We start from the raw sequence: 12,983 nt of genomic DNA on the forward strand, positions 1-12,983 counted from the left end.
ATTGAAACAGTAATAGTCTCCCCAAACACAATAGTCCTGGCCAAGATAGATTCACTAGTCTTCCAAAGTTTTAAGGAGGACTTACTCCCAATCCTCTTTAAGCTTTTTCAGGAAATTGAAGAATCAGAAACACACCCAAACAGTTTCTATGAAGCAAATATCATCCAGATACCAAAAGCAGACAGAAATATCAAAAAGAAAGAGAATTATAGGACAATATCCCTGATGAGATGCAAAGATCCTCAACAAAATCCTAGCAAACAAAATCCAACAACTCATCAAAAAGATCATACACCATGACCAAGTAGGATTCATCCTGGGGAATGCAAGGATGGTTTAACATTAGCAGTCAATCAACATAATCCATCATATCAATAAAAGAAAAGAAAAGCCATCAACCACATGCTCAGGGCAAGCATCATTCTCAATGAGGAGAAACTAAAAGCCTTTCCTCTAAGATTGGGCACACGACAAGGTTGCCTGCTCTTGTGACTCCTATTCAATACAGTACTGGAAGTTCTGGCTATAGCAGTTAGGTAAGAAAAAAGATATCGAGTGCATATAGATAGGAAAGGAAGAGATCAAGATATTACTAGTTACAGACAATATGATTCTAAGAAAATCCTAGACTCTATAAAAAGTTACTAGAAACAATATGTTTGTATAGTAAAGTGGCAGGCTACAGAATCAACACCCAAAAGTCCATGGCTTTCCTATATAAAAATAATGAAAGAGAAGAAAGATATATTAAAAAAATTTAAAAATCCCGTTCACAATAATATCTCAGAAAATTAAGTACCTTGGAATCATCTTACCTAAAGAAGTGAAGAACTATATAAGGAAAATTACAAAACAGTACTTTAAGAAATAAAATAGTACACTAGGAAATGGGGACACACCCCCTGCTCATGGATAGGGAGGATTAACATTATCAAAATGTCAATACTCCCCACAGCACTACACAGATGCAATGTGGTCCCTATCAGGATACCCATAATATTTTTCAAATAAATAGGCAAAAATCTTCTGAAATTCAAATGGAACAATAACTCCCACAAATACCTAATGCAATCCTTGGGAAAAATAAGATGGGTGGCATCACCCTCCCAACTTCAAACTGTATTACAAAGCAGTACTAATTAAAACAGCATGGTATTGGACTAGAAACAGACCCTCAGACCAATGAAACAGAGTTTTTTATTTTATTTTTTTTATTTTTTTTTAATTTATTTATTTTTAATTAGAGAATCACCGTGAGGGTACAGTTACAGATTTATACACTTTTGTGCTTATACTTCCCTCATACAAAGTTTGGGAACCCATCCCTTCACCAGTGCCCATTCTCCACCACCCGTAAACCCAGTGTCCCTCCCACCCTCCCCAATCCCATCTCCCCCCCACCCCACCCTGCCACTGTGGCAAGGCATTCCCTTCTGTTTTCTCTCTCTAATTAGCTGTTGTGGTTTGCAATAAAGGTGTTGAGTGGCCGCTGTGCTCAGTCTCTAGCCCTCATTCAGCCCGCAACTCCCTTCCCCCACATGGCCTTCGACTACAATGTAGTTGGTGATCGCTTCTCTGAGTTGACCTTTCCCCGGAACGTGAGGCCAGCCTCGAAGCCATGGAGTCAACCTCCTGGTACTTATTTCTACAGTTCTTGGGTGTTAGTCTCCCACTCTGTTATTCTATATACCATAGATGAGTGCAATCTTTCTATGTCTGTCTCTCTCTTTCTGACTCATTTCACTCAGCATGAAACTTTTCATGCCCATCCACTTGACTACAAAATTCTTGACCTCCTTTTTTCTAACAGCTGCATAGTATTCCATTGTATAGATGTACCAAAGTTTCCTCAACCAGTCATCCGTTCTGGGGCATTCGGGTTTTTTCCAGATTCTGGCTATTGTAAACAGTGCTGCGATGAACATACATGTGCAGATGTTGTTTCGATTGTACTTTTTTGCCTCTCTGGGATATATTCCCAGCAGTGGTATTGCTGGGTCAAATGGGAATTCAATATCTAATTTTTTGAGAGTCGTCCAAATTGTTTTCCAGAAGGGCTGAACCAGTCGGCATTCCCACCAGCAGTGTAGAAGGGTCCCTTTCTCCCCACATCCTCTCCAACAGCGGTTCCTTTTGTTCTTTTGGATGTGTGCTAGTCTCTGTGGTGTGAGGTGGTATCTCAAAGTTGTTTTGATCTGCATCTCTCTGATGATTAGTGATGCAGAGCACTTTTTCATGTGCCTTTTGGCCATTCGTATTTCTTCCTTGGTAAAGTTTCTGTTCATTTCTTCGCCCCATTTTTTGATGGGGTTGGATGTTTTCTTCTTGTAGAGTTCAACCAGTGCTTTATATACCATTGATATCAACCCCTTATCTGATGGGTATTGTGTAAATATCCTTTCCCATTCTGTGGATAGTCTTTGTATTCTGGTCACTGTATCTCTTGCGGTGCAGAAGCTTTTTAGTTTAATGTAGTCCCATTTGTTGATCTCTGTCAATGAAACAGAGTTGAATATTCTGTGACAGACTCTCAAATATATGATCACTTAATCTTTGACAAAGGAGCAAGAAATGTGAAGTGGAACAAGGAAAGCCTCTTCAAAAATTGGTGCTAGGAAAACTGGACAGCTACCTGCAAAAAATAATGAACTCTGACCTCTGTCTAGTGCCAGGCACAAAAGTCAGATCAAAGTGGATTAAAGAGCTCAATAACAGACATGAATCCATAAGGTACATGAAGGAAAAATGTAGGCAGAACTCTCCATGATATTGAAGCTAAAAGCATCTTTAAGGATGAAACACCTCTGACCAAACAAATGGAAACAAACATAAACAAATGGGACTACATCAAACTAAGAATCTTCTGCACTTCAAAAGAAATAGTGACCAAAATACAGAGAGAGCCCAGAGAATGGGAAAGCATATTTAGCCAATACCCATCTGATAATGGATTAATTAATATTTATGATATACAAGACACTAGTAGAATTGTTCAAGAAAAAAACCTTCAACGCCATCATAAAATGGGGAGAAGGAATGAACAGAAGCTTCCTCAAAAGAGAAATACTAATGGCCAAAAGGCCCACTGAAAAATCTTCCACATCACTAATCATCAGGGAGATGCAAATCAAAACAAAGATGAGATATCATCTCATACCACAGAGACTGGCACATATTCCAAACAACAAAAGCAACCAGTGCTGGTATGGATGTGGAGGAAAAGGGATGCTCTTTCACTGTTGGTGGAAATGCCAACTGGTCCAGTCTTTTTGGAAAACAATATGAACATTCCTTCAAAAACTAGAAATTGAGCTTCTATATAACCCTGCAATACCACTTCTGGGAATATATCCTGAGGGTACAAAAAAAAAGCACAGTAGAAATGATATTTGCACCTATATGTTCATTACAGCACTGTTCACAATAGCCAGAATCTTAAAACAACCCAAGTGCCTGAGAACAGATGACTGGTTAATGAAACTTTGATACATCTATACAATGGCACAGCTATGCAGCTGTAATGAGAGATGAAATCATGAAATTTGCTTATAAGTGGATGGACATGGAGAGTATCATGCTAAGTTAAATGAATCATAAAGATAGGGACAGACAGGATGACTGCACTCATTTGTGGAATATAAAATAACGTAATATGAGACTGACACCCAAGGACAGTAGACACAAGGGCCAGGAATATTGCCCTATAGTTGGAAGCCTGTCTCATGAGCTGGGAGAGAAGGTAGCTGGAATAAAGAAGGGATTACTAAAATAATGATGGTTGGAGGAATTTTTCGAGATGGGAGATGTGTGCTTAAAGTAGATAAAAGACCAAATGTGATAACCTCTCAGTATCTGTATTACAAACCATAATGTCACAAAGTAGAAAGTTTATGGGGTAAATTGTCTGCCATGGAGGCAGGGGCAGGGTTGGAAAGGGGGGTTATACTGAGGACATTGGTGGTGGAGAAAGTGCATTGGTGGGGGGATGGGTGTTTTATCATTTTATGATTGAAACTCAAACATGAAAGCCTGTAACTGTTTCTCTTAGTGATTCAGTATTTTTTTAATTCAAGTAATCATTTGGTATATGCTATATAAAAATTACAGTTTTTAAAATAGTCAATTTATCCAAAGATCTTACTAGTGAGATAGATCAGTTTTATTATTATTATTTGACAGATTAAAATATTTAGACTCAATCAACACAAGTAAATTTCCAAAGTTTCATAATTGATAAATGTTGGATGTAGGATATGAAGCCAGATGATATAATTGTAAAGTTTTGATGCCTCACAGAATATAACACTCTCTGGGCTCCATGAGGAAACAAACGTATTTAACATTTTGCATTGTTCTGCTGCCATTTCATTATCCCTTAATTTCTTTGTTCAACAAATAGTTGTTGATCATCTATCTCCTGCTTGTTTTGACCCTGGTATTACAATGGTTTTTAAGAAAAAGTCATATGATGTCCCCTGTCACATAGCTTTTACATTGGACTATGAAAGGAGAGAAACAAGACAAATGTCTAAATCAGGGGGAAGTAAGGTAAATTTAGACACTGATTTCTCTAGGAGGAACTTTAAATAGGTTGATCAGAGATTGCCCTTGTGAGGAGGCAGAGCCCTGCACTGTATGACTTAGGTCATACTCTTAAGAGGTACAGGATCAAATAGCAAGTACAAAGGTCTGAGTAAGAACTAAGTTGGGAGCATTTGTCTGAGGACTATAAAAGTGCAGTATGCCTGGAGCACAGTGAATCAGGGAGAATGGAGAAGTTGGTGGAAAGCCTTTGGAAGATACTTTAATTTCTTTGGAATTCTTAGAGGCACCATAAAATAAATGTTCGACAGAGTTGTATTAAACTAAGATTTCTAAACAATATCCCATTAAATAAACAATTATAAACCAGCCATCTCTGTCTCCAAATATGAGTTGTATTTGGTTTCAGCAATACATCCTTATAATGAGAAGGCAAAATAAATAGGGATATTATAACTAGCATCTTGAATCCTGTAAAGGATGAATTTAAAATAAATCACCAGGGATGGGATATGAGACTGGCTATAGAAATGGTTGCTTGATGCTGGCATTGGCTTTCAAGAGAAATCATGGAATCTCCCCTCTGGAGATGGTTTAAAATAGGATTAGATATATTCACTCAGTGCAGTCTTGCCTGAAAGCCTCTGCTGACCTCTCAAGGTCTTGCCAGTCCTGTGATTCTGTGATAAAATTAGACTCTTTCATTGGGCGAAAACAACCCAGAGTTCACCATGCCAGCTGCAACCTGGAATAATTGGAAGGGACTGATTTTGGAGTAGTATACCTCCTACAGCTGAGACAAGATGCAATTAACAGATCCCCAAACCTCTCTTATTTCATGCTGTACTGAGTACTCTGCTGGTTCTCCGCCAATAATGGCTGGTATCAGTGATACAAGCAAAGTCAAGTGGTCTGATCCATGATTAAATAGTAGATGTCTTTATTAGCTGCTGACCTTGCTTTGAACAGCATGGTTTCAAGAATTGTGTACCTATTAGCTGATTCTTTGATCCTTGAAAATAGGAACCAGATGAATTCAATAATGGCTTTTTATTTGGCCTCTTTTCCGCTGTACTCGGGATGAAATAACTCAAGTTCCAATGCCATGAACCTTAACCTCATTACGCAAGTCAGCTCAACTGTTCAGATCCTTAATAATCAGCACTTATCCATTGTGTTTTCTCATTTAACAATACCTGTCTTGAATAAACTTTCGAAGTTTTTCCATGAGATTCACTTTTAGAAACAATTCAGCATAGTGGCTAGAGTAAAACTCTGGAGTGAGCCAGTCCTGAACTTTCTGCCAGTTGCCATTTCTCCAAGATGTGTGAACCCTGACAAAGGTACTCCAGGGAGCCTTGGTTTCCTTATCTGCATATTATGGATAATGTGAGTACTTGTCTCATAGACTTGATGTTAGGGTAAGATAATATAAAGTGAGTAGCTCACACTTCTCATCTTCGTTTTGATTCAGTACTATCACTGGTGCCTCTATCACATGAAATACTAGCAGAAACTATCAAACACACTTATTTATTGTTTAACTACTAAACTTTACACTTTTGAACACATATACATTCTAAACACATACACACACATACACACACGCAAGTCCAGATGCATGTTGCTCTTTGCTTTGCCCTCTGTGTCTCAAAAAAATCTGACATAAATGTCTCAACAAGTAATATTAAAGTTAATTAAGGCATAAAACCACTACTCTAGTCTCATGAAATGTTAGATGATATACTTTTTTCTTTGAGGGTTAAGTTAAACATCCCAGAAAAAACATAGAGTGGGGTGAGTCTACACAATAACAAGAAACTCAGATATGTCTTTGGCGATGCAACAATAATTTAACATAGACAAACCATTCTATCATCTTAGTTTGTTGTCATGCAACTTATAAGGGATATTCTGATTTCTACAGTCATTAATATTGTACATGTGTAAATCATGTTCCTCAGTAAACTTAGTAAAATAGACTCTTCCTACCCCCTACGAAACAAAAAGTGTAGTTATGCCATTGGAATTCTCTCAGAACCAGCGACCTATGCTCTCCTTATAAAATGAAGATATACAAAACTAAAAAAAATAGAAGAATACTTGATTACTTGAAGCCTTTCAATGAATATTTTATTCTGTTCCACTCAAAAACTCACAAAGGGATGGGAAAATTCCTCAAGTCTGGATTAAGGAAATACTCAAGAATCATGGTGTTTTGGGCTGGAGCAAAAGCACAGCGGGTAGGGCATTTGCTTTGCACACGGCTGACCCAGGTTCAATTCTCAGCATCCCATATGGTCCCCTGAGCAGTGCAGAGCCAGGAGTAACCCCTGTGCATCGCTGGGTGTAACCCAAAAAGAAAAAAAAAAGAATCATGGTGTTTTTAGATCTATATTCCCAGGAGTCCTCTGAGCACAGAGCCAAGACACTCTTGAGTACCACCGGGTGTCACTCAAAAGAAAAAATAAGTAAAAAACAAAATAAAATGAACAAACAAAAGTTAATACATGAATGTCAATTGAAGAAGATTGGGTCCAAGCCTGTTCCTTCCAATAAGTAAAAATCTGAATAGAATCAGATATTTGGATGAATGGCCATGGTAAAAGAAGAAAAGGGATGCAAGAAAGTGAAAACACAGATCAAAGAGATAAAGAACAAAAATAATTCTTGATCTCAAATGGAAAATATCACAATCAACTGGTGCACTCACTAGATAAAGTGGTTTGGGTCAAAGTTTCTAACTTTTAAACTTCTATTCCCCCCCAGCCCCCAGAATTTAGAGATTAGATGGTGTTCTGATTGGAGAAATCTTTTGAAAAAAGAAAAAAAATGAATAGTAAAAATGTCTAAAGCTGCTGATTGAGAGGAACAACAAAGCCAGATGGCTTCAATGGCATCCGTAGGGATTCTGTGGCACGAGACACTCTGCTAATAAGTGACCCTCAGTCCTGAAAACACTGCAGTCGCTCTATGAGCTGTGTCCTTAGCTAGTCACAGCTACTCAGCTCATGGGCGACTCTCAAACCTGTAAGTTGGTCCCAGCCATTCAGATCCTTTGTTTTTAGCTATTTTCAGAACTTCATCAGGCTGATTTTGCCGTCCTTTTGGATATCTTAATCAGTAAATGTTGTCTTCCTATGAAATACTTAGGATAAATCCAGAATCTAGAATTTAAGCAGCTACTTTAAAGGAATGAAGATATCTATATGTATCAAACCAAGATTAGGTTACAAAATTAAGTTGCACTGTAATTTATAGAGTATGATTCAATTTTGATTACTACCAACAACATGAATATTCTTCTCTTGATAAACCTGGAAGAAGATAGAGAAAATGCACCAAATCCACTTGTTTTGTTTTACTGAGGCAGGAGAGGGGGGCACAGTGGCAACATGGAAGAAAAAAAACCTTCTGTTTTTATATTTCTACTTTTTTGTCATAAAGGCCATGCATTACCTTGTTGCTAATAATGCAGAAAGTTATCTAAAGATCTTCTTATAGATTATCATGTAGGAGAGTTAATTTATGCCAAGTAATCTTTTATGTGAATTATTTGGAAACTAGTTTGTAGCTAATTTGTTTAAAATCTTCTTTTCTATTTGTTCATTGTTTACCACCACGAGAGACAGTTCATTATGAAATAGCCTTGCTTCATTCTTCCTCACTGTATGAAAGAGCTATGCTTCATTCTTCCTTACTGTATGAAAGAGCCATGCCTCATTCTTTCTTACTGCATGAGAGAGCCCTGCTGTGTTCTTCCTTATTGTATGAAAGCTTGTAATTATAGCAGGGTCAGCATATTCAATCTTAAAGTCAAACAACAGAATGAAACTAACCAAAATCAAAACCAAATGAAATATGAGCTTCTACCTCCATATAACTAGTAATGATCCCAAGTATAAAATCTAACCATTGTAATGTACGTCACAATCATTATGCTGGACTGCCAGAAAATCTTTTAAAAAGACAGTTAAGAGCTTGGAGACAATACAGTAGCTCAAGTACATGTTAGAACCTAGTTTGATTCCCCAGCACCACATGATTCCCTGAGCATATCATGGTCAGCTCTGGAGGCCTCCCTAACCACCACTGGGTGTGACCCTGGTAATTCCCACTGCCTCAGGACCCACACAGCACCACATCCTCAGGCCCTCACATCGAAATGACTGCCCGGTTGGATAAGCATTGATGGGAGTGCCCTCCAGAAGTCAAAAGAAAGAATGAAAAAGACAGATAGCTTATGACTCTCTCCTCCTCCCACCTTACTCCTTTCTCTTGCCAGGAATTAAGAAATGTTCAGCAGTGCCCAGAGAATGCAATGAAAACCTCACACCAAGAGGGATGGAGTAGAAGAAAAGGAAATTTTCTGAGCACTGTTGATACAGGTGTCATACCTTTACCACCCACTTCTGAACTTCTATCTGAAAGTATTAATCTTTTTTTTCCTTTTTGTGTCACACCCAACAATGCTCAGGGGTTACTCCTGGCTCTGCACTCAGGAATTACTCCTAGTGGTGCTTGGGGTACCATATGGGATACGGGGGATTGAATTCGGGTCAGCCGAGTGCAAGGCAAATGCCCTACCTGCTGCACTATTGCTCCGGCCCCTGAAAGTATTAATTTCATGGCGTTTAATCATTGTACATTCTGTAATTTACACCGTAGAAAATTATTTCAGTTCCAACTTATATAGTCAGAATTAGATTGAAAATGTAATGTAAAATTTCTTAATTTCTTGTAGGAAAAGACTCTAATAATTATAAATTAAATTCTTTATATTTTTGCTTTTTGACAGGCAGGTTCTATTCTTGCTCGGATCTAGATCTCAGATTGTTTTTTCAATCATGACCATTCTGATTATCTACTTTGTTTCCCTAAAATCACTGCCATTTCCAATGAGCAATGAAGTGTTTGGAGCTGTCCTAAAGTTTTTTTGTATCTGTCTTCTCACTGCTAACAATAGAAGGTCTCAATGAATTGATTAAGCAAAAGTAAAAGTGCACTGAGGCAAGAGTGCTACAACCACTTAAACCTGTTCTTAAGGGGTCAAAAATGCTAATTTGTGAAATTTCAGACAACAAAACTGCAACAGTAAATAAGAAATCTGAGCTGAAATGGAGCAAGAGCCTTGTTCAATGACATGAGAACAACCTGGAAGTAAAGGCATCTAATGGGTTCTAATTCCAGCTCTGCCATCTAATTGTCATTTGTGCCTGAGTGATATTATTTAGCTTATCCATGCCTCATTAGTGAAATGGGATAACTGACCCATAGGGAAAGGATATATTCTATGGTGGAGTGAAGCATGGTTGAGGGAACTTTGTGAAAGCCCTCCCTCTATGCAAAAAAGTGTATTTCTGAATGCATATATATGCCCAACCAGGCAAATACTATAATCACACTCAAAGCATGATTTCATACCTGGCAGATGGTATTTTAAATAAATGATGACTTACAGAGATTAAAGAAAGTTATATAGAAAAGGGATTGTGTGTAGGCAAAACTTTACTCCCAATTGTCAATGGACAAGACCAAGAGAAGTAGCTGTAGTACTAGCTCCTTTCATTCACTAGAAAGTTATTTGTGCAGCATAAATAAATACAATTCTTACAATCTGGTTTGATTTTTAAAAATTTGGGTAATCAGATAAAATGTTATCAACCCCATTTTACAGAAGAAATTGTGTAAACAAAGAGACAACAAATATATAATCAAACCAAGGTCATTTATGGATCAATATAAATAGCTTACAAGGCAGATTCAATTTTATGAACATAATGTATATAGGTTTATATAGACTATACAGGAGAAAGTTGTAATTGATAAGCAACTTGATCAAGTATAAATATGTGACAATAATTTTTATCATTGCTTTTACCTATAAATTTATACAAGTTTTATAGAAATTTAATATTCTCAGGTGCAAAAAGACAGAACACACACATACATAAAAATATGTATCCTGCCTATAGTTTCATAAAGTAAAATGAACCAGGTCCTCAGTTTCTGGGAAAAGAAAATGTACAAGCAAGAGCATGTGTATGAAGATTAAAACTGTGTTGTAAATAATTTAATAGTGACCCAGGCACTTAGCCCTTAAGCGTAGACTTTTCCAAGCAGAATCTAGGATAACAATAGATCAGAAACTCTAGAGGACAACAGGCACTTCTGTCTGTCTCATTTACTCTGACTCCTCAGGGCATTAATAATGCCAATGAAGTCAAATTAAATTAAAAGGAAGTATTTGCAGAAGAAAGGATGCTTGAAACTAATTCTTCTACCTACAGTTTCAGGGTCCTTTTACATGTCTGGCAATCTTTGAAACTTTTATAATCTCCATTTAACCATTTAATCATTGAGTTTATTCAGGTTTTACATCAATTTGAAATTTAGGAATTTTAGACAAACCCACCACAAGATTATAAACTCCCATGAGAGCAAAGAAAGTTGCTTTTTGCTAATTTTTAATATTGTTTTGTCTGGATTCTCTGAGTGCTTGGCCTAGTGGCTTTATGTTTGCAACATACATGTTAGTGATGCATTAAAATCATTTTTCATCTGAAAATGGTGTTGGCACAGTTACTAGAAATCTAGTAATTTTGAAGGGTTAATGCAGCTTTTTACAATAGACTAACTTTGCACTGGGTAGCAATTCTGGTACAACAAAATACTGTCTCTAATAGAACCATTTATTTATGTAGAATTAAGTAAATTTTAGCAGAAAGCAAAATGCATAGTTGAGGCCATCAATCACTATCCATCTGGGTTTAGACCAAGAGGAAAAATAATGTTTCTCTTTGTAGCTCTAGTGCAAATACAGACAAGAGTGAAGACCTTATGGTAATTTAGATCACAATTGCCCTAACTCCATGTAACAAGAAATTATTTGTGTTTTTGTGACCACATAATGTGCTCCAACACTCCTGAGCTATGGAATTTCCCTGAAGCAGATGGGAAGTCATTTACCTTGGTAAGGGCATAACCCTGTTCTAAGATTTAGATCAGACAGGAGAGCTGTATCAGCACAAATGAGAGAAAGCTGGTGACCCTGGAACAAAATCCTTTTGCCAAGAGAACCAAGAAGGAATTTCTTTGGGATACTTATAGTGAAAAAAGTCTAGCAAAGGATAAGTAGCAACTAAGTCATTAAAGTCCTTTAGTTTTTTCTAAGGCAAAGCATTAAAAACCCAATGGAATCTAAAAAATCAGAAATCTAGGTGCACTGGAATACAATGCTTATTTTGTCTTGGTATGTTTTTCTTCTCATCACGAAACACGAAATCCCGTTAATCGTCGATTTCTCGAGCGGACTCAGTCACCTCTCATTCGTCCTTTCCCTGAGATCTTAGAAGTCTCTCTTGACTCAGCCCTCCCAACGATGTTGCACTGGAGGCTCTTTCAGGGTCAGGGGAATGAGATCCAGCTTGTTACTGGATTTAGCATATGAATACACCATGGGAAGCTTGCAAGGCTGTCCCATGTGGGCAGGAAACTCTCAGAAGCTTGCCAATTTCTCCCAGAGGGAGAAGCAGGCTACAAGATATTGCACGGCTGCTTTGCAGCCCGTGCTTCTGGGAGCTTGCTTTTAAGTCTGAATGGGATTACACACACCTGGGTTCCTCTGTTAGTACCTTCATGTGTGACGCCTGTCCAAACATGTGGAGAGGGGCCTTGAGCATGGCTGTAGCTAGGTTCTGGTGGTCTTCGGCTGCTGGGAGCTCTGCTAGGGGTGGGGAGGGAAGCTGGAGCCCATCCCCTCCGAGGGGCCCTGGGGAAGACAGCCAGGCATGTGGGCAAGAGACTCTCTCTTTTCTTCTCATAGATAATATTTTTATTAGTTTTACTTTTTATTTTTTTAAATTGAGTCACTGTGAGATAGACCTTAAAAAGCTGTTCATGATTGGGTTTTCAGTCATACAATGTTCCAACACTTATCCCTCCATCAGTGTCCATTTCCCACCAACAATGTCCCCAGTTTCCCTTCCATGACTCCCCCAATTTCCCCTCCCCCACCCTGCCTCTATGAAGTTTCTTAAGTAAGATAGCAACCTATACTATAGAAATGCAAAACTTCAATTTATAATTTTTGAATTAAGCATCATAAATCATAGAAATTCACATTAAGTGCATATGAGACGCACTACTATGCATATATCAGGATGGCTAAAATTAAAGTACAATGCCTAGTGTTGGGAAGGATTTATGGCAATTGAAATTCTTATGTGCTCATGATAAAAAATAAGGTGTTTCAAGCACTTTGTAAATCTATTTGTCAATGTCTACTCAAACTACATATAGTACTTTTTTAACACATAATTTCTACTCTGACATAAACCTAACAGAAATGAAAACAGGTGCTCATACAAAGATTTAAATATGACTGCTTATGCTACTTTATTTATAAAACCATTAAGCACAAAGCAGCCCAACTGTAAATT

Source organism: Sorex araneus, chromosome 1, assembly GCF_027595985.1.
Source record: "Sorex araneus isolate mSorAra2 chromosome 1, mSorAra2.pri, whole genome shotgun sequence".
In the NCBI taxonomy this organism is placed as follows: Eukaryota; Metazoa; Chordata; class Mammalia; order Eulipotyphla; family Soricidae; genus Sorex; species Sorex araneus.